This window comes from Geospiza fortis, unplaced genomic scaffold, assembly GCF_000277835.1.
Source record: "Geospiza fortis unplaced genomic scaffold, GeoFor_1.0 scaffold166, whole genome shotgun sequence".
Classification (NCBI taxonomy): Eukaryota; Metazoa; Chordata; class Aves; order Passeriformes; family Thraupidae; genus Geospiza; species Geospiza fortis.
In genome coordinates this window covers 2130531-2155717 of record NW_005054310.1, presented here as the reverse complement: position 1 = coordinate 2155717, position 25187 = coordinate 2130531, and the positions used below count along the sequence as shown (strand labels likewise).

General features: G+C 36.8%; 1 protein-coding gene across 2 annotated transcripts in view; it reads left to right on the top strand.

Annotated features, from left to right (window-relative positions):
* SYT1 (synaptotagmin 1) overlaps window positions 1–25187 on the top strand; it is a 255317-nt gene that overhangs the window by 30347 nt on the left and 199783 nt on the right. For both annotated transcript variants that reach the window (XM_031055590.1, XM_031055591.1), the window contains one exon: window positions 9642–9703. The gene's annotated coding sequence lies outside the window, so the exon portion shown is untranslated. The remainder of the gene's footprint in view (window positions 1–9641; window positions 9704–25187) is intronic.

Below are 25187 nucleotides of genomic sequence, written 5' to 3'. Positions count from 1 at the left end.
TCAGGAAGCCAAGGTGGCCAGGTAGGATGTTACTGTGTGCCACTAGCGATGGGGACACACTACACTGGGACACGTGCACTTGGTTAAGAGATCCAATGACCAAACTCTCTCTCTCACACAACCAGCCAGGCTGGCAGCCATTTATCTCTGGGATATGAGACATTCCTACTGAGTTGACTTTGTAGCTTCTGAGAATCAAGGTAGCACTTGCAGCTGCGGCTGCTTACATGCCCACCTCGTACTTTCCACAGGCTGTTGTTACATGTCACTCTGTGTTCACTCTTGTCACGTAGGTTACACATTTCTTCAGCAAGTTGTAACCTGACAAAAAAACTCCAGTTTGTTTTGCTCTTGGCTTTCACCTATTTTATACATATGCAGTGCATCTGTCTGCTATTCTTTTGTTTGGTTTAGTTTATTTGTTGGCCTCTGTGTCTAGGCAGAAGTTAAAATGCTGAAGAACCAGAAGGGTCTTCTGACTGGTCAACCTATTACTTGTGTTTGAGGACCAGTAATACTGGTCAGTGCATCTCTTCGTGATGCTACATACAGCTCCTTCTGGGAGATAGCCCTATATGCCACAATGACAGTCACTGAGAAACTAATGTTCTGGACAGTACTAAAGAGAGACACAATTTTTAATGATTGCTCAAGTTTGGGGTTTTCTTTACTGGAGGTCGAATATTCTTACATGCTGAGGAAGACAGAGAACATGGTATAAGATGAATTTGTTTATTCCAACAGACTGTGATGTTTATAAAACAGTCTCATAATGGTAATCCATTCTTGTCATAAATGTTTCAAAGACAAATACCACAGTTATTTTTTTAACATAAATAATTTGGAGGCTGAAAACATTTTTTTATTTTAACTAATTGCTCATAATTTTGTCATCCTAATCATCTATCCATAACATTGTAAAGTATTTCCACCAATGTTTAAATGTTTGCTTGCTCTTACACTATTACGATGAAGTTATTTTAATGCTAAACATAGTACAGTGATTAGAAACATTTTTGATGATGAAATATTATGTGTTGTAACTGAAAATATTCAGTTACATATTCAGTTAAACATTCAAAATCTTCATGTATGCTTACTTTATTTAATGATCCTATTATTAATGAAGTCTAGTGCCAGTGCAAGAGGTCAGTGCTGTCCAGTTTCATTATTAATTTTGAGTGTTTCATTCTTTACTCCTGTTGACCACAGAAACGTACAAAATACCATCTCTTCTTGTAAATAAAAAACCAAAAAAATCTTCATTTAAGTTAGTGTGTTTTCATTCTCTTAGTCTTTTCATACTCTTAGTAGTTTAAGTGTAGCTCAAGGAAAAGGAGAAGCCAACTGTGATTGTGAGAGTAGTGAAATTGCACATGAAGTTTAATAATAGTAGTCTTGGGATATGAAGCACCCAGATTGTTACAAAAAGGTGAAAGGGAGCAGAGAGCAGTTGCTGTGGAGCAAAAGAGCTGGTTGCGTGGTGAATGCAGAACAAGCAACATTAAAATTAATGTGAGAAATTAAGTGTACCATCTTTGGAAAGTAATGTGCCTGTCTTTATGGGATTTGTTTTGCTGCTTACCAGAAATCTGAGCAGCATGTAGTCCATTACTTCTTGGACTAGTACAGGAGGGGGTAGGCAGTAACTTGATTTTGTCTGTATTTAGACTTGGTAGACTTTCACTTTTTTTTTTAATAATTTTCATTAGAAGAAAACAGTGGCATGAAGAAAACTTACTATATAGAAAATGTGGGCTGACATTATACCACTGGTGCATTATCATCTGTATACATTTTGTGTACATATCCAGATGAACTACAGAATAAGTCTGCATAGAATTTTCTCTTTATTTAAAAAGTTACCTTTGAAGGGATACATTTAAATGGAAAAGAGATACTGAAGTTACTGCCACAGTAGGCCTCTCTAGGGTAGTATAGAAAGGGTATTGGAACAACTCACCCATAGATTATGTAGCCTAACTTGCTGAGGTGTTGACACTCACTATCAGATTTTATGGGTGAATTGCTTACCCAGATTAGTACATTTTCATAAAGCAGAATTGAGAGATAAATAAAAAAATAAATAAATAAAACCTCTCATGCCAGAACAAAAAGATCAGCTGTGTTATGTAACATATAATCACTTCCTGCAGTGGATATTGCAGCAGGTTCTTTCGTCCTGTGATAAAAGCATTTAGATTTTGAATCTCCAAACACTGGAATGCACCTGAGTGTGTATCTACTAATGTAAAGATATGTTATCTTTCTAGGAAGGATTTAGGAGACTGATTAAAAACCTCCATTGTGCTTCTAAATAAGTCGTAGTCTACAGCTGTAACAAGCAACCTAAATATGACATCTGAAACCAATTTTGCTAGGAACTATTTTCTTATAATTTCATGTGATCCTAGATGCCTAATCTAGTGTTATGAAGCAACTTATGGAGAACTGTGGGGTTTTTTTTTCTAAAATGTCTCATAAATAATTGTAGCTTTATATCTGATTGTCTAGAAAAGCCTGAAAATATTTGGAATTAAATTTGATGGAATGCCATGTTACGAGTGCTGGTTGTTTCAGCTGAAGTCTTTCACTGAAAAAATGAAGTTTCACTCCGATGTATGAAGTTTTTATGGCTTTTTATTGTTAATAAATGTTAATATTCTCACGTGTTCATATTTGCAATTGGAAAAAAATAAGTTTCATGTAAAGTTTGAAAATTCTACTCTTGTGTAAGACCTACGTAGTGTGAACACATCCAGTTTATCTACTGTAATGGTGTGTTATATGCAAAGATTTCCTGGAAGCCTGTGCCACATTTGCTATGCATCCATGTTGCTGGCACTTGTGCCATCCCATTATAAAGCAGGACTACATTAGCTTCACAGTGAGATGAGTGTTAGTAGAAGAAGAGACATATCTTGTCCTGGATAGCTACTGGAGGGAGGAAATGCTCTTGTTGCCCCAAATTCTGATACTCCTTTGGCCACATAGGATTCTTAAAACATCTCAAGATGATTCAGATACCCGTTTGTGACTGTATTGTCACTGACCGTATCATCACCATTGATAGGTTTTCTTTCTTGAAAAGATAATCTTTTAGTGCCTACTGATTCATATGATTGTTTATTGATCGTGAAGTTCTGAGGCTGACCTAGGTGTGGTTGATGGAAGTATCAGAGTGGATGGCTCTTCTAACATCAAGGCAAGTGTAAGGGTAAAGCAGAAGCTGGAAAAAGCTTTTGATGGGCAACAAGAGATATGAATCCACCAGGACTAAGAACCAAAGAGGGTAACAAGGCGTGTTCTGGGCAGTACTGGTAGGAGAAAGAATCTGAGAATGTGAGAATCATCATGCAACTGGGAGAGCAAGGCAGGGGCGTTTGAGGAGCAGCTGGCACAGAGGGTTAGGGGCTGCTCTTGCCTGTGTGTGAGTTGTGTGTAACAGAAACACAGCATGTCTGGTGGAGGTGTGTGGTAATAACAAGAGAAAGCTAATCAGGAATTGAAACACCTAAGAACTGAAATTCTGAGGAAGTTACAGGGAAGGATCTTTCAACTTCAGGTGGCAGGTAGCTCTAAACAAGTGAAGAGAGGCTGGAAAACAGTTTCAATGCTCATATTGTAAAAGGCACTTCCAGAGAAATTCCACAGTGAGCTGAGTCCTTTGCTAAGTAGAGAAATCTGTAGAGCTGAAAACTGTTTACCTTTAAAATATATGGATGACAGGGTGGGGATGGCCAGGCCACAGACTGAATGGTCAGAGAATAGCAGAGTGTAAATACTTTAGGTTTTGTCTCTAGTGTCCACTGTGGGGAGACAGAATGTTAAGAGAATAGTGCAGAAGATAATCTCACACCTGAGGAGTTGCAGCTGTACTAATCACCAAAGATTAAAAACAGGCCTGCCCTTAATAGGCCACAGCTGTGTCCAGTAAGAAGAGTGGTACAAAAGAGTGGGTTAACTGGTTGAAGAGGGAGCTGAAGTTTTTTTAGCTGTACTGTGAAGAAGAAAGAGTGCTGTGAAGACCTGCCCATGAGAAATCACCAAGAAAGTATAGAACTTTTGCAATAAGATGACAACGGTCCATACTGATGCAGCATTTGCATTCTGGTAAACTGTGTTCTGAAGTACTTAAATGTTGTGTGTTGAGACTAAAGGCATGCAATCTACTTAATATCTGTAAACTTAAATGGCTGTTCAAATGACAGCTGTCCTAAATAGGTCCTCTGTCTTTACATACTGTGTTGAGTAAATGCTCATCTGTGTGAATGAGGATGGGAGAATTTCTCCTGCCCCACCAAGAAGCCTGTGGTACAACCGCTATCTTCTTTTCATTCTGTTGCTCTAAATTTCTCCCTCATCTTAGGAAATTACTCTATGCCTTGGTTTTATCTCTTTCATTTTCTGTTTCAATAATTGTTTCCTTTCTATCAGCAAAAGCATCCTTCTGTATTTACCCATCTCCACAAATTTACCCCATCCTAGTTTTTCCATCTAGTTCTGGGTAGACATTGGATCTGGTAACAACTCCTACAGTCAGTTTGCCATTTCTTATCTATGTACAGTGACACCTAATGTCAGGCAAACACCTGAGAATTGTTTGGGTTTTTTAAAGCCATAGTTTCTTTTAAAACAAGTGAGAAATTGAGAGCTGATTTTTGTCTGACACTCACTGTGTTAATCACGTTCTGTATAAAGTCTGAGAGGCTTTCCAGTACTGTTTGGCTTTCTTACCACTATTAGTTCCCTTAGCAGACTTCATGAAATTTGCAGTAAAAATGCCAGTAAGTACTTCCTGTCTTCTGTTTTGCTCATTTGCTAGAGAAGTTTTTATTCTTGGTTTTGATTTACAAAATATCAAAGGCTGTGGAGCCTCCTTACATTAATTGTTCTGCAACTCAGTTGTTTATGCACAGTCACCTCTATCATGAGATGTGCACCTCTTTACGGAATAATATGTCTTTCTGTTTTTTACTCTTCAGTACTGTTCTCCATCATTGCCTGTAGGCAAGGAGGAAGGGTGGTGATGTGAGTGGAAAAAGTGCTGTCACCAAGTATACAGTAACTTAGAGCAGTGCTATTTTTGAGGGGAGGGGGTTGTGTGTGGAGGTATATTTAAAATTAGTTCCTGTTTTGTTATATTACGGGCCTGAATTCAGTCGGTAATGACCTCAGTAGTGCCTGTTTTAATGTAATCCCTGATTGCTGACTGCTGTTCCAAGAATAAAAATTTAAGCCAAAAGATTTAATGAAATCCTTTGGGATTAGTGCTCACTGGGCTGGGGAAATTGCATATCAACCATTTCTCTGTATTCTAGCCGTACGGCTTGCTATTTGAATAGGAGGGTGTCCAAGAGAGACAACTCTTGAGTTCATCAATAATTTACATTTTTGTTAGTTACAAACCTGGTATTTGGGATTCTGTTGCCATAGCAATCCATCTGGGCCTGAACGGATAGTGTTTTAAGTGGTGGTTGTATAGAGATTCACAGTGTGTGCTTTAAATCCCTTCTGAAGTAATCCTCAGATCTGTTCTGTGACTTATTTGAGGTTTTGACAAAATCAATGTTACTCACAGTAAAAGTTGATGCTAAGCAAATTAAGCCCATAAAATAGTGGAATATACATATGATTAAGGACTGTAAAGTTCATAATGTATGACAATTTCTGTTTCAATATGTGAAATGATTAATAAATGCCCGCAACTGCATTTTTTTCAAAATACATTTAATTTGTTGCACATTATGCAACTGGAAATTATCCAGACTCTGTACTGGTTATTAGCTAATTTAAACTTCATAATCGAATGCTAGCCTCATTTTTCCAGACATCAGTTCTATGTTTTACAGGATGTCAGTCTATTCATAATGGAATCCTCCACTTTCAATTAATCTAGTTTTCTCTCATAAATAATTCTAAAGCAGAGAATAAAATTTGAAATACCCATTTTCACTTCTAAGACTATTGGGCTTGTGTTTTGAGGATGTGCTGCTAAATTCAGTAGGCTAAACACCAGCTGATTTTTGTTTGAGGTTTAGTTTATATTTTTTCATTTTGCCACAAAATTTTTCACAAAATTTCAAGATTGTTTATTCCAAACCTCCCAGATATGTCACATAAGTGATGTCCTCAGGTCTGAAAGACAATCAATAAAGTAAACAAACCTGGGCTAAGTTTCAGCTCTGTCAAAACCAAAACCCTCCTGAAACTGATTTCTAGAGCTTTTATTCCTTCATGACAAAAATGTTGTCCATTTGTGCTCTGGAACTGTCACTGAGCCATAATGATGATATATTAGCAGCTCTTTATTACTCCAGAGTACAGAGATTCAGTTTACAAAATTATTCCTCAGTGTTTGAAAGAAGAGAGGGAAGAATAGTACGCAAATAACAGCCATATGCTCTACTAATGAGTGTTTAGCCCATAATCCTAAACAGATAAAAATAGTTTCTTCATGGAGTTTGTAAAAGATTACATAGTTGTTCCTGGTTTTAAAAATAGTAATGGAATAAAGAAAGTGCAGATGGCCTAAGATACCATGAGAAATCTTTTAATTACCATGCAACTTCCCTTTCATCTTTTGTATCACAGTTCACAATGAGAAGTGAAGCATCTAATAAAAGGGGCTTATTTTTGCCATGATTCCGTGATGCTAAAAATGTTCTTTACCACCTGTAATAAATGTAAATCCACTTTGTTTCTGTATGAGTTAAACAAGGGCTTCCTGAGAAAAATTACAGACTTCCTTCCTTGCAGTGGAGTAGGGTTTCATTTCATGAGCATATATGAATGTATAATCTTAAATACAGTGGTTTTGGCTGAACTGGTTTTATTTTAGAGCTCCAGTCCTGCCCCAGTTTAATGGGACTATTTCCATAACTGGTTACCATAAAGGTGACTGGGATCAGAGAATTTAGAATTAATGAAAAAAGGCTTTGTTGTTCTTATTTTGCTATCTATATGCTAACTGAATCAAAGTTGCAGATCATTTAAATGAGTACGTACCCTGGAATCAAATGCCTTAAAGTATCTTCTGTAGATAACATTTGTTAAATATAGATTGCACTTCAAAGGGATATTGCAAGATGTAGTCACACATATCAAAATGTGTTTCTGTTGATATTTCCAATGGTTTCATTAGGAAACGTCTTCTCTTGCAAGTATTGAAATTAAAACGGAGCCTTGGAAGATACTAGCACTTTGACAGATGCTATTTGTAGCTCTGAAAATATAGTTGTCACTGCAGGGGATCTCCTGCACTGAAGACCCACAGGAGTCCATAACCAAGGGTGAATGAATTAATCTTCCAACACATCTAATAAAAAAATTGCCTGTGTTTAATAGTAAGCGATAGAAACACAGCTGAATTTCTTTTGTAATGTGTTTGTCTTCCTCTAGAAATGCAAATATTTCCAGTTTATTTATCTCCTTATATTTTGGCTCTCCAAATCTTTGCAAAGAGTGATGGTATTTAGTTTCCTGGACAACTGTTGAATTTTATTGATTGGTTTTTACTTATTCCAGATGTCCATTACATTTTTCATATCTTTTGGAAACTCAGACCGTGAGCTTCAAAGGAGCAGGCAGGCTGTCTCTGCACTTAAAGCAGCACCACACTTATTCACAGTTTTGCTTAAATTTGCTTCTCTAGTGCACGACCTGTATTTTTATTCAGTTATTTACAATTAATAGTATAGTAAACATTTGTCTTTCCTTTCCTTGTTGTCGTTGCCGCAGGAGCAAGCAGTGAACCTCCTGAAAGGCTCAGTAATAATATGGCACAGCTTGACACAGACAGCTTAGAGAAACAGGGAAAGATTGAGACAATGCACCACAGAGCAGGTGTGACTCTGGGTGTTAATTTCTCTAAGGCACTAGCAGCTACCTCTGCTCAAATGCAAGATATACACAGGGCCCTGGACCAAAACCCTGGCTCTGAACCTCAGGAGAAGGTGGAGATTAGAGGCTCTTTTATTGAACCCTCTTTCTGAGTGTTTCTGAATTTCAGATCTCTCTGTTTGGGAAAACTTGACTTGACAGCAAGAGGCAAAGTTTTGGTTGAACCCGTTCAGAGATGTTTGAGTACAGTAGTTCAGATTAGGTCTGTCATGGTCTGTACCAGAACTTTTGATACAGCTAATACAGAGCACCAAGTGAGGTGAGGCCTGCTAAGGCTATTGACATGAGTTGATATTTGATATGAGTTACAAACTGTGGGAATGAAATTAGCTGTGTTTTACACCAGCATCTGAATTATTCTAAACCCTTTAGAATAAGATTTCAAATCACTGTCCAGCTAACCTTGCATCATTTTAAGTGTTCAGCTCCTCACTGATGTCTAGGACATAACAAAATGGGCTGTTAGAGAGAAGAGCTGATCCCTATGGTTTAAAAAAGTTTAAAACTTAATAACATCAAAATACTAGATGCTTTTGACTAATGTATTATATAGCCCTCAGCTCCAAACAGTTCTTAATTGTTTCTTAGCAGGTTTCTTCAGTAGACTCATATGAAATGAGTGATTTCTGGTATGTCATAAATATTGACAGAAAGATACAGAAAGAAAGGGAAATTAGATTTTATAATTAGTTATAGTTTGAGTCCTGTATGATTTGAGTCATGAAAGATGGTTTGCTGATTAGAGTGAGATGGTGGATAGAATCGTGATTTGCCTTTTTAAAGGCCAGTGTCAGTGTGCTGTAGTCTGACAATTTCAGATAACATTTTCATTTTCTAGTTGATGTAAAATTAAAAATACATCTGTCTATCTTGGTAGCTATGTATTTGGCTCAATTTTTTAATTGCATCCAAATTGGTCAACTTAACAATTAATGCCTTCACAGCTTGATTGTGCTTGCCCTTTCACACCAATGTTGCCCTTGTTGTAACCCTTATTGCCCAGCAGTTCCAATTTCCTCCCTTCTCTCAAGCAGCCTTTATTAATAAAAATTGTTAATAGTAAAATCTGCAAAGGCAGTATGCTGTGTTCCTTCAAATCCTGCCTTAAAACTCAACTCTGTTGTGGTGCTTGTAACCTGGCCAAGAAAGGCTAAAGCAGCTGGTGTGCTGTGTTCAGTTCTTACCGTACAAATTTCCTGTATGAAACAGCAGGAGTGAGGCATGAAAGACCCCTCTGCAGCATGTTCCACTCTCCAAAAGTGGTGAGAGAGGCTGTGGCTGTCATTGCAGGCTTATGTTCTTTCTTCCTTGGCTTCTCAGTCTAATGGGGTAATTCAGCTGAGATCTAATACACCATGAGAATTTGATTTTGATGAGAGGATTGACAGCCTCAGAAATGTGAAAGCCTGTCACCTTCCTGGAACTGGGGAGGCCTGCAGGTGCCCAGATAAAATTAGGATGCCTGGCATTTAGTCTGAGGTTTCAAGAGAGATTTGTTCCCTGAACCTGTAGATTTCTCATCTCTGCTGCTATTGTAGTATCTAAGACTGAAAAACTGTTTTTTAAGGAAAAGGGATGATATGGATTTTCTCTGCTGGGTGTTTTCACAAAAGCCCGGGGTTTTAAATATTGGAGTAAGCCAGAACTAAGTTTGAAAATGGCAAACTTCTGTAGCACAAATGAAACTAGATAGTTAATTTTAAATGGATGATAAACACATGTATTTTTTTTTCTTACAGGAGCGTGGAGTCCTGAATAAACAAAGAGAAGAGAGTTAAGCACACATTCTCTATTGTGAACAGTAAGTGACCAACTTATATACTCCAAAGCTAAAGATGACTTGCGCTTCCTTTTAAATTTTTTTTTATTCTTTCATATTTGCAGTTCTTCCAACAAGTGCAAGAAATTAGTGCAGGGAACATCTCTGTCTTTCATCCAACTTAGTTTCATTTCACAGGGGTAGACTTTTACAAATTCTATAATCATCTCAGGTAAGAGGCCCAGGTAATCCACACATTGGAGTGCCTTCATTGCTGCCCATACTGAGAATATTTTGTTTTTCTTCTCAGTAAAAATACATTGCGATAGAAACTGACAGTAGCAAGCTAAAAACAACATTATGCCAAGATTTGCTCACACGTGAAATTTTGCAGAAAAAACAGATTCGCCACTGTAGTCAGATCCTGCTGTGTTGGTGTAGGAGCAAAAGACTTTTATGGGTTAGTGTTAACCACATAATCACTGGTTCGTTGTTCTGAACAGCCCTGGTCATAGCTGTGCTGTTCGCTGCACACTGCAGCCAGTCATGGTGCGTGGCTGCACTGGCCTCCGACAACTGCAGCATTATCAAACACCGAGAAATTAAGATCGCTTACTGAGACAAGAAAATGGGCCATGTTTGTGTTGTGGGTCATATTATTGACATTGTCCCTAGAAAAATATCTTAGGCTGCTGGTGACAAAGTAGAGCACAGACACTGCTTTCACTGCCAATCCAAAGTAGCGTGCCCCGGGAGCTGTGGCTGATTATACGGGTGTACCACATTTCTGGGTATTAACAGGTGGTGGTGATATCTTCTGAGAACCAGAGCAGGTGGGCTTGTGTTAACACATTTCTGTTAACAGTTCCAACAAAACAGTGCCTCTGTGCTAGGTGCCAATAGAACTTGCCTTTTTTGTGGTAGATAATTTTGAACAGTAGGTAATGTGCAGAGACTATGTGGTCTTTAGCACCATTCTGCTTTTAGAATATACATTTGGCAGTACAAGATAAGGAATTTTAATGTTGTATATTAAATCCCCATTCATTTAGCCAAACTGGTGTATGGGACAGGGTAGTTTTGAATAGAAACAAATCTTGAATATTTCTTGAGAAATAATAAAAATATGTGTGTAAATCTCAATAGCAAAAACATACCTATTATATCTCTGGGCTGACAAGTTTGATGATGGGCTTTAACATGAAAGGAAATGTGTGACATTTCACGAATCCAAGGACAGCACAATGCTTGTTTGTGACCCTGTGTGGTTATTTGTACGCTGTACTAAACTATGTTACCAGTGGGCATCTTCTAGATATATAGCAAGTGATACATATAAACCAGAGAATTCTAGAAAACTTCTCAAAACTCCTATTTATCTATTCCTTTGATTTTTTTTTCATTTCTTCTTCTATCAGTTATATTTTCCTTGTGTTTTCTCTTCTTTCCCCTGTGGCTCCTGTGGTTTCTATTCCCTATATGCTATCACGCCTCTTTTTACCCTTTATCTTTCCATTTTTTGCCACATAGTCAGTCTGCTCAAGCTTCACATTTTCTGCTCTCATCTCCCACATAGGGCCATCTCCTCTTACTCTTGGCAGAGCTGCATTGCAGAATGTTTCTGATCTCTTTCTATTTCTAGTATCAAATAGATACTCTGCAGACCGAGAGCCTTATTGCTGGTTTTGGGTCATAATGCACAGAATAATGCCATATGCCTATGTCTAAGGAATTCACAAAGGGTTACAATGTAATGTAATATGGGTCAGGCCTTGCAATTTTATTTGACATGTGGAAAGACACAGTGGAACTTTGGAAGTTGTTATTTAATGCATGGGATACCTTCAACCTAATCAATTATGCTTTACACCCTCTGGATCTGAAGTTTTGGCAGCAGGTGACTGGTAGTTACATGAATAAATGCTAGCAATTCCAAGCAATTTGTATAATTCAACTGATCTGTATATACTAAAATCTACAAATTATTACAGTCCTACTTGTAGACAATAAATTTCACTACTGCAGACTCTGGAAGATCTTCTCCCCAGTTGTGTTTCTGTGTGAAGTGGCCAGAGCTCACAGGCAGCTCTTTCAAAATAATTTGGATTTATTTGTGTATAGTGAGAAAAATTTAGTCAACTATCATTTGTACACCTTCACATACAAATTCTCTCTCTTCTGCTGGCAGAGTAGGTTGACAGGACCTTTTCATATTATCCATGGTTAATTTTATCAATCGTGGTATTATGATTATAAACTACAATTTATCTAACATATAATGAATATATAATTACAAAAATGAAACTCTGCAGTGATTATTTAACATTTGCGATATGAAATTTATTTAACACTCTCTTTGGAATATACATGGGAAATTAGAATAATAAAACAAATAACATTACTCTTACCTCTCATCCATCATCAGTGAGAAGCAATGTTACCAGCCTGATAGCGCTGTACATTCTCCCAGAGAGGGAACTTCATGTATGGTACCTTTGGGCCTTCTAACAACGCCCTTGAGAATGTGTGCTATTCATACACAAAGTAACCAGTCATTCTTCTGTCACTGGGTTTGATAAATTGGATCTGTGGAGTTGTTTCAGCATACCTTCTTTCCTTCAACTTTAATTAAAAAGTCTAAAATTTAAAATATCTGGTGCCTAGAGGCAAAAAAAGATTGGATTCCCCACATATAGAGAAAATAAAATTAAAATCAATATTGTTGTTATTTTAGAAAGGATAAAATAAAAGTCATAATGTATAGTATGTTTTGTGGGTTTTACATGTTCCCAACTTCATTTTAAGTGCAAGGGCCTTTGTCATTTGTATTTGATATTGCAAAAGATTGCAGATACCTTTTGAGGAACAGGAAAAAATTCTTGCAACATGCATTCAAAAAAGGTGTCCATTGTCCTCACATGGTCAGCCGCAATCAGATTTCATCTGCCACAAACTTTGGTTTATCAAAGAAGTGGCAAATAATTGATGGCTGGTTGATAACAGGTTTTTTGTTACTCTTGTTTGATAAAGGCAAGTTCAGGTAATGTGACATAAATTAGGAGATTGCACAAGCACAGTGCTAGTACAGGAGAGGGATGGCCAGAATCCAGACTCTGCTGTGAGCAGATGAGAGGAGGCTTGGCCTGCTGAAAGTTATTTTATGGGCAGATTGACTCCATTATGTGTAGAAGAACTAAATTTATGTTAGACTTACCATTAGCTCATGAGCATGCAACATTACCCTTGTTTGCCTTAGTATCTATTTCAAAAGCTACTGTGTTTTCTATTTTACCATTTACAATATTATATATAGAGGTATGTAATGTACCAGAGATGAAGGAGCTAAATGGAGGGTTTTTTGGTTTTGGAAGGGTCCATTTTGTAAAAGTTGAAGTTATGAGTATTCAAAAAGAAATGAGCCTGTGGTTCCTGAATATTCTGTTGTAATCACAATAACCTTCCCCTACGTTATTATTTCAATTTTTCATGCAGTATAGTAATCTAGAAGCAGCATGAAGTGCCCCTATTCCTTGTTCTTTGCCATTTTGTCACAGGTTTTGTCATTGCAAATTGAAATTCATGTGCATATACTGCAGGCTTGGATAAAATTGTTCATTGGAGTGTTTCCATTACCTTAAGTCTTTAATGAGGTCTTCCCCTAAATTAGTTTCACTCTTTCTTTTTTTCCTCACATAGTGAAAGTATGAACTTCTGGTAAATTATATAGTAGCATTTGCATAATGTAAAGGTTGTTTATATTGCTTCTCTTTTGGTTATCATGTCAAGGCTATTCAGAGAAGTCTAGTCTCTATGGCTTATATGCTTACGAAGTTCTGTGCTGCAGAACTTTATTTTTCTTTTCTTTTTATCATTCCTGTATTACAGACACCGCTTTGTGTTTTTTAATGTGACATCTCTGACATGGATTTAGATTCTGTACTGCTTTGAGGTATGCTAGTTATGCAGCCTAATTTTGCAAAATGGCTCAGTAGTTGTAGTTCCCTGGGGCTTCAGTTTAGTTGTCATCTATCATTTTAGCACTGTGATTGATTAGTCTCTACTATTTAATTTATCTGCTGCAGCTTCTAACCTTTTTCTTTAATTGGTAAACACATACCTTTCTAGACACATTTTCAAATTATGTGTTCTCCAAGTGCCCCAGAAGTCATGTAATCATCTTTTTCTCAGCTAGGAATTTAACCATTTGAGCCATTTAATGGCTTCAATAAATATTGCCTGATATTTTGTCTATTACTTGGAAATTTTAAATTGGAAATCTGTATTATGTTTTCCATTTTTCAATGTTATTGTATATATATATATATTTATTCTGAAGTACTAATGTATTTACCAGCTGCTTTTTCATCCACCAAAAACGCTAAAAGAAGTCAGCATCCTTGTTAAGTATAGGAGCCAAATGCCTGGGTTGCTGCTGTGGCAGTAGATTTTAACCACCTTTGCATATTAGGTTTCAAAAGCAAAATATTAATTAGTGTAATTTTCTTGTTGGAGTTTCATAAGCCAGCTTCAGTCAGTAGGGTTAACATCCTTATTCTCCTCTGTTTTATACTGTGTTCCTGTACTTTGCTATTTTTAAACATCACATTGAATATCAACTTGGCTATGATTTTAAATCAGACTCTTCCAGAGAAATGTCATTTCCATTTAAAAAAGAGTCGGTTTTTGGCGTTAAGTCATACAATATGTAAACATTGCAGCAGTTCTACACAATTACTGAGGCAACTTCCAAGAAACTACTATAATGAGTTGCTTCTATGATCCACATATCAAAGAAATTTTGATGTCACATTTTCTTTGCTACTGCAGTTTTTATTATGGCTCTGCCTATTTTTGAATGGGGATGTTGATCATTTGTTTAGGGTTTTCTTTTACTTTTAGTTACTGTGAAATATTTGTGATTAAAATCTCTCAATAAGAAGAATTATACTGTGTCATCATAATGCAGCTTTGCTGACGTTGGTAACTGCTATTATCATCCTGTCTCTAAATACAATCAAACAAAATTAGTAGACATCTGCAGTGTTGCATGCTTTTTGGGGGTAAATTGGTGTTCTCTTTTTTTTTTTTTTGTGAGAGCAAGCTTTAATCAGTATTTCCCTTTTGTTTCTAATTCTTAATCTTGTTGCGCAATGTGCTTTTAAAGACTACCAGGTTAGCTTCGGACATGTACCGAAGGATGTTGTGGTAGGTTCCAGCCCAAATTTCCAATGAGTCTTGGAGACAGCCTTTTCTGTCATTGCTCTTGTCGTGACTTATGCTTTGATTAGGAAGTAAGAGGATAGACTTTCTTGTAAACTTTGCTGGTTTGTGTTTATGGTACATGAAGCTTAACTCAAGAAGTAACTCATCTGGTACAATTGGTTATGAAACATACAGGTCAAGACAACTCCCCTGTATGGAGTTGGTGATCACTAAGGGACATTATTTGGCAGTTTTGGATCTTCTCCAAGTATGACTTTTTTCTTTAATTATGTTTTTTTTTCTTCTTTAAAGTTTCATACTATAAATCTTACTTTGAAGACATCTAGCCATAATAAGCATCTCATTTTGACTGCTTTCCTTATGTAAATGAAACTCATTCAAGAGTTTATTCAGAAATGAGAAAAGACACATCTTAGACCTGTTTACAATTCTATCTCTAAGTTACAACTATGTTGACAACACTTAACTGTGAAAATGGGAGGAAAATAGGAAATTCAGTTACTTTTCCATGTAAACAAAAATGTTTTGCAAAACCATTAGCACATAGAAATGTTTTCTGATGTCAGTCTTCTGTGTTTATATTAATATCTGAAGTACATTAAATGGGCACAGTAGATTTTTTCTTGCAGTAAAAAACTTTGAGAACACAGAATTCAAAATTTAATATCTTTGGAAAGGCATTGTTCCTTGGATTAGGATTTTTGAGTGGGGGGATAGCCATTAGAACAGCTAGAAATTAGGAGTGATTTGAAGTGCTCTGGAACATCAAATATATCAGCAGTATGTCTGCAGTGTGCTGCTGCTACGCCTTCAGTTTTGCTCTGCAAGCTAAAGAGGCAAAGAATGGTTTTGCTGTGAGAGGACCCTCTGTGCGACAGCTCTGAGAGCAATATTGATTGATGTCTTTCATACTAGTGACTCTTGTAGTTGCGCTAATAAATGAAACAGTACTTTGAGCTGAGGGCACAAGTTTTTGAACATGCTGTTCGTAAACCACGTAACATTAGGCCATCTTACCAGTCTCGCCAATTACAAAGCTTTAGTCAAGTTACTAAAAATGCTGAGATTCTGTTTTTCCATAAGCCACGTACTTGGGAGTTTTTCTTGTTATTGCTCAATTTCTATGACTGCTTTCGTCCCTCCAAAATCTCAAGGTTTATAAGTGTATTTCTTTTTGAAAGATGAGATTTTTATTCAGGTGCATGGGTCCAGCAACTGAAGCTTCAAAAGATAACTCCCAAACACTTATTGCAAAGTCTGGTGATCCTGTGTAAAATGCATGATAGCCTGGAGGTCTCTGCTAGTACCGAACAGAGGTACACTTTGATCTTTCACGTAATAGGTCTCCCAGTACCTTTTCATTTCTAACAGAAATAGTGCCCAGGCTGCTCTTTTACCATAAGCCTATTTCACTCATCCTTATAAGTTGTGATGCCAAGTAAGAACATTGGTTTTAGGAAGAAGGATGAGAAAAATGGAATAAGATGTCATTTAGACCATGCAACCTTAACTATTTTTGATGGTATTTGCTCTTAGAGTCATGTCTCAGCAGTTGAATCTTTAGTTTAAATGAAATTATTAACAGGGACAGAGTTTACTTAAAGATCTAATTTTACTTTAGGGATAATAATATTTAAGACTTCAAACTGCATTAAGCAATTGGTTAATAAACCACTAGCTATTAAACTGTTAATTGTTTTTCCTGTAGGTAACAGGGATTCCTTTTGGATAGTTACAGACAATTGGGCAAATATGCCCAATATATAGGGAGATTTTAAAATGGACATTACATCTAAACTTAATAATTTTGTTCGTAGACATTTCTTAAGGAGAATAGAATCAGTGTCTTTGGTACTGAAATTTTCAAGATTTGTTAATGGAGATAAATTATTTGCTTAAACCCTCCTGAGTAGCTTTCCTTTTCAAAATTGGTATGGTGGCACACAGTAACTTTACAGGGGGATTAGAATTCACTCCAGTGGTGAAATTGATAGTATTGTTACTGGTGTGAAAAGAATAAGCTCATACCATCTCAGTATTGCAAAGACCTTGAAGAACTACAGAACCGTGTACTGCTGTTACTTATCTTACTCTTTCAGACTCTGAGATTGTTCTGAATATTGATTTGTCCAGCAGTTCAAGCTTTGTAGAAGGTGCCACTGTGGTTGAGAAATGTGTTCATTAGTACCTAATTATTTTTGATGCATATTAAAATAATTTGAGATTATATCTGCTGTTAAGTAACTGCCTCAAAAAAACCCATTGTCTTACTTGGTGGCTCCTGATCTTGAAAATACCTGTGTAAGACTATGAATAGCTCCGACAAATATCAAACAGTTTTTCTTGCTGCCCTTTTTACCAATAAAAGCTCTCTTTATCTCCCCCATTCATTCTCCTGGGAAAAAACAGCAGCCTTTTTGAGCCTGAATAATGAGATGGGGCTAGGTAAAGGAAAGCTCTGGTATAATTATACTAATATACTACTACTGCTATAGCATGTAGCCCTATATTGTTTCTTTTTCTGATTCTCCTTTCATCCTTGGTTCATATTCCCATTTTTCTACCTTTACTATTTTCTTATTGGCAACTCTACCTAAGTCATATTATCATAGAATGGTTTGGATTGGAAGTGACCTTGAAATCATCTAGTTTCAACCTCTCTGTCATGGACAGAGAAACCTTCCCTGAGATCAGGTTGCTCTAAAGCCCCATGCAACCTGACCTTGAACACATGCAGGGATGGGGCATCCACAGTCTCTCTGGGCAATTTTTTCCAGTGCCTCACCACCCTCACAATGAAGAATCTTTGTGGCCCTCCCCTGGATTTGTTTATTGAATCTTATTTTCTCTTCTAGAGCTACTTTGATGATACTCTTCTGAAAAAAGACCCCTCATAACTGAGTGTCGCCTAATTTGTTTTCTTGTAGTTCCATAGTTCTTGATCTTCTTCATAATAGGGATTTCAAAAAGATAACAGTAGAGATAAAACACAACTTACATCTGCTGGAGTACTGTAACTAGGTTGTGACTGAGTTTGCGAAGAGGGACTCAAGCTGGGATGGTGCCCATTTATGTGATCAGAAATGTGTCTAGACATAAAGAAGTGGTTTTTATGTATACATTCCTTCCTCCCACTGGCAGATATCTTAATGTGTTATAGAGCAGTGAATGAACCTGAGATTTGTACTTTTTCCTTTCGCTAACATTTGTTTCTTTAACATAAACTCAGAGCAATTTGGGCATCTCTTTATCCCAGTCAGCAAACTGTCTTTGTAGCTTTGCTCCTACTTCTTCTTTTCTACCTGCTGTGGGTATGGGACTATAATGTTATGTTGCTTCAGATAGAACACAGTAGATTTACTTATAAATGATACATGAGTACATTATCTTTATGCCTCTTCTTTTGGTTGTTAAACCCTTAGATTTAGCATATGCTACTTCAAATCATCTGCCAATAGCATGCGATGTCTGATTTGTTTGAAGAGCTTCTGATTTCTGCTGATCAGATATTTTACTCAGAGCATTTATTTATTTACATCTGCAAGATGTAGAAGAAACCCATGTTTGTGTGACCTTTCTTCTTGGATGCACGTGTGCGTGCTCACTTGCTTTTGCTCTGTCTCTCACTTTTTTCCTCTGCTTTGCTGGAACGTTTTGTCCCCAGTTGTCAAATTTCTCTCTCTCTGATAAAATTCCAAAGCTAGATTTAGAGAAATCAACCCAGAAACTCTGACAGAGGAACAGATGATTAATTTCTAGAGTGAAACTGAATTTTGTGAATCTTAAATGAAAAAATGTGTATTATTAAAAAAGTACGGTATTAGGCTTGTGAAGAGGAATCTCTGATACTTTGTATATAAAAAAGGAGATATGATAAGATTATGAAACCTTGAGGGGTTATTTGAATCATCAGCTTGTTTCTAGGGAGAAAATAAAGCTCTGTTTTATTAATCCTAATTGTCCTTTTATTTGTTGCCATATATTATATCAGGTTTACAGCATCTCTTCAGCATTAGCTTCCCAGGAACAACATCACTAAAGTGCAACTATCAGCCAGCTGAATGCTACAGATACAATCTGAAAATAGGTATGGATAATTAAGCAAGGTATTGTTTTTCAGAAACAGCACATCCACTTCTGTGTAACATTAAGAGGAGAGTTTAAAATTGTGTACAGGGTTCAATAAACTGTTGAACAATCTATTTACTAATAAACTGTTTCTGTGAGTTAATCCATTGGTAAATAAAAGATAAAGAGGCTGTTTATGCATTATAGACTATTACAAATTGCACAGTAGAAGGGAAGCAGATAACACTAGAACTGTATGATGTAGTGGCATAGATAAGAAAATAAAGATAGTGTAGAAATTTATCTTACCCCTAAGGAGTTGCAGCTGGGCCAATTATCAAAGATTGGGAGGAGGCCTGACTTTAACAGGCCACGGCTGTAACCAGTGAGAAGAGGAGTGCTATAAAAGAGTGGGGTGGCTGGTTGAGAAGGGAACTGGAGTTAGCTGGCTCCTTTGTGAAGAAGAAAGAGTCAGTGCTCTGAGGAGCTGCCCATGAGAAACACCAGGAAGATATGGAACTTTTATGATAAGGAGACAATGGTATGGAACCCCTGCAATGAGATGACAACAGTATGGCACCTGTGAATCATTGCTACTTAAAAACATCATGGCTATGAAAATGCATTGAAGTCTTCTCTCAGCATTCTCTAAAATGTTGATTGAGGTGTGAGTAAAGACATTTCCATGACCCTTGACATCACTGTGTTGCCACACTTAATGTGTGGCTTTCAGGAGGTAAATCATCATCAGCCATACATGACTGTTTAGCTTTACCTGTTACTAGATGTATGTTCTGCTTACCAAAATACTGCTTTGTTAGTTTTTTAGCTTAGAAGTACCATATATATGGTGTCACAACTTCTTTAGCAGGAAGTTATGACAGGATAGTTGGGGAATTCATGTAACATCTTGGAACTCATCGATTTAGAACAGGTGGAGCTGCATCAGTTGATTTTATACCATGGTGCAACCTACTGTATAAAATTTATCTCAGTCTGGGGGTTTATAAATGCTTTTAAGGAAATAATTTTTATATGTAAGTGTTGTTAAAGTAACTGAATTGTAGTTAGCACTTCTTGTGGGAACAAGCAGGAGAAGGAGAACCCTGGGTTTAAGTCACAAACAATCAAACGCCCAACTGATCCAAGCAAAAAACACCAAAATTAGAGAACAGGAGCAGTCAGAATGTTTCTCAGTAAAAGCGTTCATCAGCTGTCACGTTGCTGACTTTTTAAGTTCATTTATCATATTTGGACTTGGTGTGGTGCCAGTAACAAGGATTTGCTCATTTATTTTCAAGTGATCAGAATATTTTTTTTATGTAGAAATAGTTAGAAAATACAGTAGGCTGACTGGGTAAGAAAGAATGGATTAGGTACTTGCAGTGATAATAGAAAAGAGGAAGGATGAAAGTTCACAGTCACTTAGATTTAAAAGGAGTCTCCATAGGAACTGCATTCACTTCAGATGCTAAATGTATGTATTATTACCTCTTACTTCTCTGACTGAGTGAAACTTACTCAGTTGCCTAGAATTTGATGTGACTTGTACCGTTGATTTATCTCAGAAACAACAAAGACTGAAATTGAAGAAATAAGGATGAGCATGGTGGTGTTCTTTGGTAAGTTAAGAGGTATGTGTAGGAAAATAATACAGCCAAGAAATACATGAAGTCTGAATATTTGTTTATGTACATCTGAAAACTGTAAAAAAGGTGTAATGAAAAAGTTATTTGCTACTGGTGTGTTACCTATATTGGTAAAGCAGAGAAATGACAACTCAGAGCTAGAAGAATGAAGGTATAGGTTTTGTCAAAATATTAGTAAGCTCTCTAGATACCCTGATAAAAAATTGCCTCTGGTTAGTTTTCTTGTTGTTGCCTTGACCTTGGTATATTTTCTGTTGAGCTTCTGTCATTTTCATCCAAAATATGACTAACCATTCAGAAAGCTTTACATTTTTCTTCTAGACTGTGCCTGGTTAAAAAAAAGTGGAAATATTTGGCAGTGACAAATGTTGTCTGATCTGTAGGCAGCAGTTACTGTAGTCTGAAGTGGTGTTGAATGCTGCCCAGGTGTTTTCACAGTTAGATGTCTGTGGTTTATACTGATGCTTGATCACAGACTAAATGATGTCAGGTGTGTTTTGGATGTATAGATTTTGTGCATGGCTAAGAAACAAATCTTAATTCAGTTGGGTTTTGGGGAAGCTAGTAATGGTACATGCACATCTCTCAACTTAAGTACCTTTCTGGCGAGCACACTGAAGCAACTTGACTGTGTAAGAGAGAGTATGTATTTCTGTGGGTTAAGATTTGACTTTCTATTTATTTTAGAGAAATATCTTTTCTTCTTGGTGAGCACAATCTTTTATCCTCCTTAAGGCTTTTGATAAGAGCTTATCCATGGTTTGGTTGCCTTATCATTTTCTGATGCTGCTAGGGGAGTGGTGTTCTCTGCTGCATGACATTTATGGACATTTGCTGTTTTTTCCCCCTGAAACAATGGGTTGCAATACAAGACTTTGCTCAAGAAACCTGAAGTTGATTTGGCTTTGGTTGGAACTTCACATATCAATACTACTAATTGTTTTATCACCTTATAATAGGATCACCAGTAAAGTACTGTACAGTCCCTATACAATTCATGAGAGTTTACATATGTACTGTAAAGTTAACATGTCCTCTGCTCTGATTCACTCGCTTTCCATGGTCATGTATCCCTAGTGCCTTATTAAGCCATATAAATAAGGTATTCTTCACATGAGCAGTTCTAAAAGTTAATAATTTACAATCACATACAGAAGTGGCAAGTGGTTTGAGTGGTGCTCAGCTATATTTCTCATGTGTGGAGAAGTATCCAGCAGATGCTGTGCTGGCTAAGTGGCCAGCAGTTAGTTAAAACAGTGGGATCTGGGGCAAGGGGGTGATCCTATACCTGCTGGCACAGTTTGCAGTGCACTGGAAAAACTTCTGTCTGGTGGGGAAAAGTTTTGTAGGAAACATTAAAACTCCATTCACTTCTCAAGAAACTCTAATTTAATTTTAGAAGAGAAGTTTTTTCTCTCCTTCAGTAGAAAATAGAGCACATTTCTACTGTAGTTAATTGTTGGTGCATGGTAGGATGTGATTTCTAGCTAGATAAACCTTGCTAATAAAGACAAGTGAGTTCTAAGGGATCTTTCTTCTATTATGGTATGTGGGGGTTTTCCTTTGTGGTTGTTCTGGCGCACTTCCCCCCACTTTTTGCTATTTCTTCATGTTATGCATGAGGAAATTTATATTTTTACATTTAGTGTTTGTTTACTTTGTTTGGATGTGCAGGTGACTACCAAGCATCTGTTAGTAAGTAAGTAATATTAAGTATTGTCTAAGCTTATGAGTCTTGGAACTTTTCATCTTGAAAATAGCTACAGAAACAGAAGACCCTGTGCTTCAAGAAAGTTTTCTCTCGATTTGACAGTCACCAGTGTAGGATGGGCAGTTGCCAAAGCTATCACACACAGAGCAGGAGGTCAGATGACCTGGTTTGGTCTGTTTGAGTTTAGCTGTGCACTCTTCTCCCCCTCAGGTGATTTGTCCTCATGCCTGGATGTGGAACTCGGCATTTTCTCTCGTGTGTACAGTGAGCAGTCCTTGCTGTCAGGACAAGCAAGGAGTTCACCCCCAGGTTACAGCAATGCTACTTTTCAAACTAGCAGCTGTGTGTTACTTAAGGAAAGCCCAATAGAGGGCCCTTCCCCAGAGACTGAGCCTATCCAATTCAAAGCACTGTGTGATGCCTTTGAAATATAAGTGCTAAAATGGCACCCATTTATTCCAGTAGAGCTGTAAGATACACAGGTAGATTGTTTTAAACTGTTTAATTAAAGATGCATATCTGAGGTAACCTAGCAAAAGGCATTTGCCTAATTAACTCCCTGTAGTTTACCATTCTTTCAGTTGCTGACAATTAGTAAATACTTGGTTTCTTTAAGCATTATTTCTCTATGTGAGTGATTTAGATATTTATAGTTAAGGAAGAAAAGATCAGTTAATTTCCATGTCTTCAATGAGATCTGTTTGGACTTTCCAGGTCACAATGCAGCTTAAACAACAACATGGATATGTGAAACTTTGAATTTTCTCCCATTGTGATGTTTTAGTTGCTGACTACAAGAATCAAAAAATCGACCATTTTTTCCCCCATACAAAGGAGTTAAATTCTGGTAATTCTGTGGTATTCTGGAAGTGACAAAATTGTGGGTTTATTTTTTAAATTTACGAGTATGTTTTTAAAAGTCTGTTTTTGTAGGGCATCTTCAGAGTCTCTTGAAATTGCAGTACATAAAAGGGAGTCAATGATGGTCTTTAATAGGAGTGAGAATAATATGTAATAGCCCTATATCAGAAGTCACCATGTAAAGCAGTTGTATTCTGGACGTATATAATTATCCCAGTTTCAGTGGGGGTTACAGGCAGCTGTAAAAACTATCAGTTCTTATTGTCTGTGCTGTTATTTTCCATTCTGCAGTTAAAGTTAAATTCACTCTTTAGACCTAAATTAATATTTTATGTCAAAGCTTGAGGAACAAAGAAAGGGTTTTTGGGGAGGAATTGGTGAAGTTTATATGTATAATGGAGAGCTGCACTAAAAAAGACATTTTGGTTAATGCTGGTTCCCATGGTTACTTGCAAATAATTGTGCAGTTTTTAAAACACAAAACACTTTTTGCAGTCTTACTTCCAGGCAGATAAGTGGCCAGCAGTTAGTTATAATTAGCTATATAAGAAGTAAATTGTTAAGCCTTGATCTTTGAAATTCATCTTAGCTTACAGACATTACACCTCTACACACTGCATTTGTATTGGCTTCACTAAGGTTAGATTTCCAGGTTAGGCAATTCTGTCTGGCTTGAATAAACTTAATCTTGAATAATATCAGGTCAATATCATAGCTTGTTATTACCTCCACAGCTTTTACAGTAGGCTATGAAAGTCTTTAAAGAAAAGCTATTCTTTTCTAAAGCAGCATTTATTCTACATTTAAGAGTTCTGGTCTTTTCTCTTAGGGCTTTTTTTTTAAATTGTGTGCCTGATTTTATTAAAAGAGTTTCAGTCTGGAAACCACAATGATGAAAATGCATCTTTCTGTGAACCTTGGTCATAAGAGACCACTGTTCTGTTGCACTTCATTAATAACAAATAAAAGTTTATCTTATTACTAATAGTAGTAATATGATTATTATATTTGTAATACCACATTAGCATGATGTGAAAAATAAACAGATTAGGCTGACCTGCCCAAATTTTTCTAAATTAACAAACATACTGGCAGTTTTGCCTTCCTAAGTCCCCTACGTTACCTGTCTTGGAACTGCACAGTTTGTGTCATGGCAGAATTAGGAAAGCACAGCAGATAGCTTAGAACTCACACTGATCACAATTCTGAACTTCTGGAGTGAAAAGATTTTGACACATATGTATGAAGAATTTTCAGATGATTCTTGCTGTTTAGATATGTGTGAAATCTTTCCATGTTTGCAGCGTTATTTTTACGATTTGTCAGAAATAGATATAACAAGAGATGTCATCTCACATCAGCTTCACTGATTTTCTGTTTTGTCTTTCTTGACATTTTTCTACAAAGTTTTTTGGTATTGGGACAATAAATCAAATTATGTAATTATTATGTGATAACATTCTATTTGACCTTTTAATGTAATTTTATTTCTAAACTATAAGCACTCAATTTCTAATTAGACTAACTGCTCTTTTCTCTTTCAGTTTAACACAGAGATCTGGATACACATTAATTGATTGCGTAGCACTTCAAATCAGAAAATAAAATAATCAAAGTCTTAGCATGTTAGTTTTTCATTACCATGAGTTGTGACGATGATTTTAGGATGATGATAAACCATTAAACAATGAGGATGAGAAGATACTACTTGATCACAATATTTCTTCCTCATTTTGCACACTGAGAGGGAGGCTGGTATAGTATCAGCAGGTGTCTGGCAGAGGAAGCAAGAGAAACGTTATGATTGACTCCGAAGCCTTAGAATCACATAATCACTCATTTTGGAAGGAACCTTGAGAGATCTTCCAGCCAGGCTTCCTGCTCAAAGCAGGGTCAACATTTGAGTTTAGACCAGATTGCTTGGCATTTTCTCCAGGCAAATCTTGAAAGCATCCAAGGATGGAGTTTCTGCCACCCTCTTGGGCAAACTGCTTAATTATCCTGTTGTGGAAAT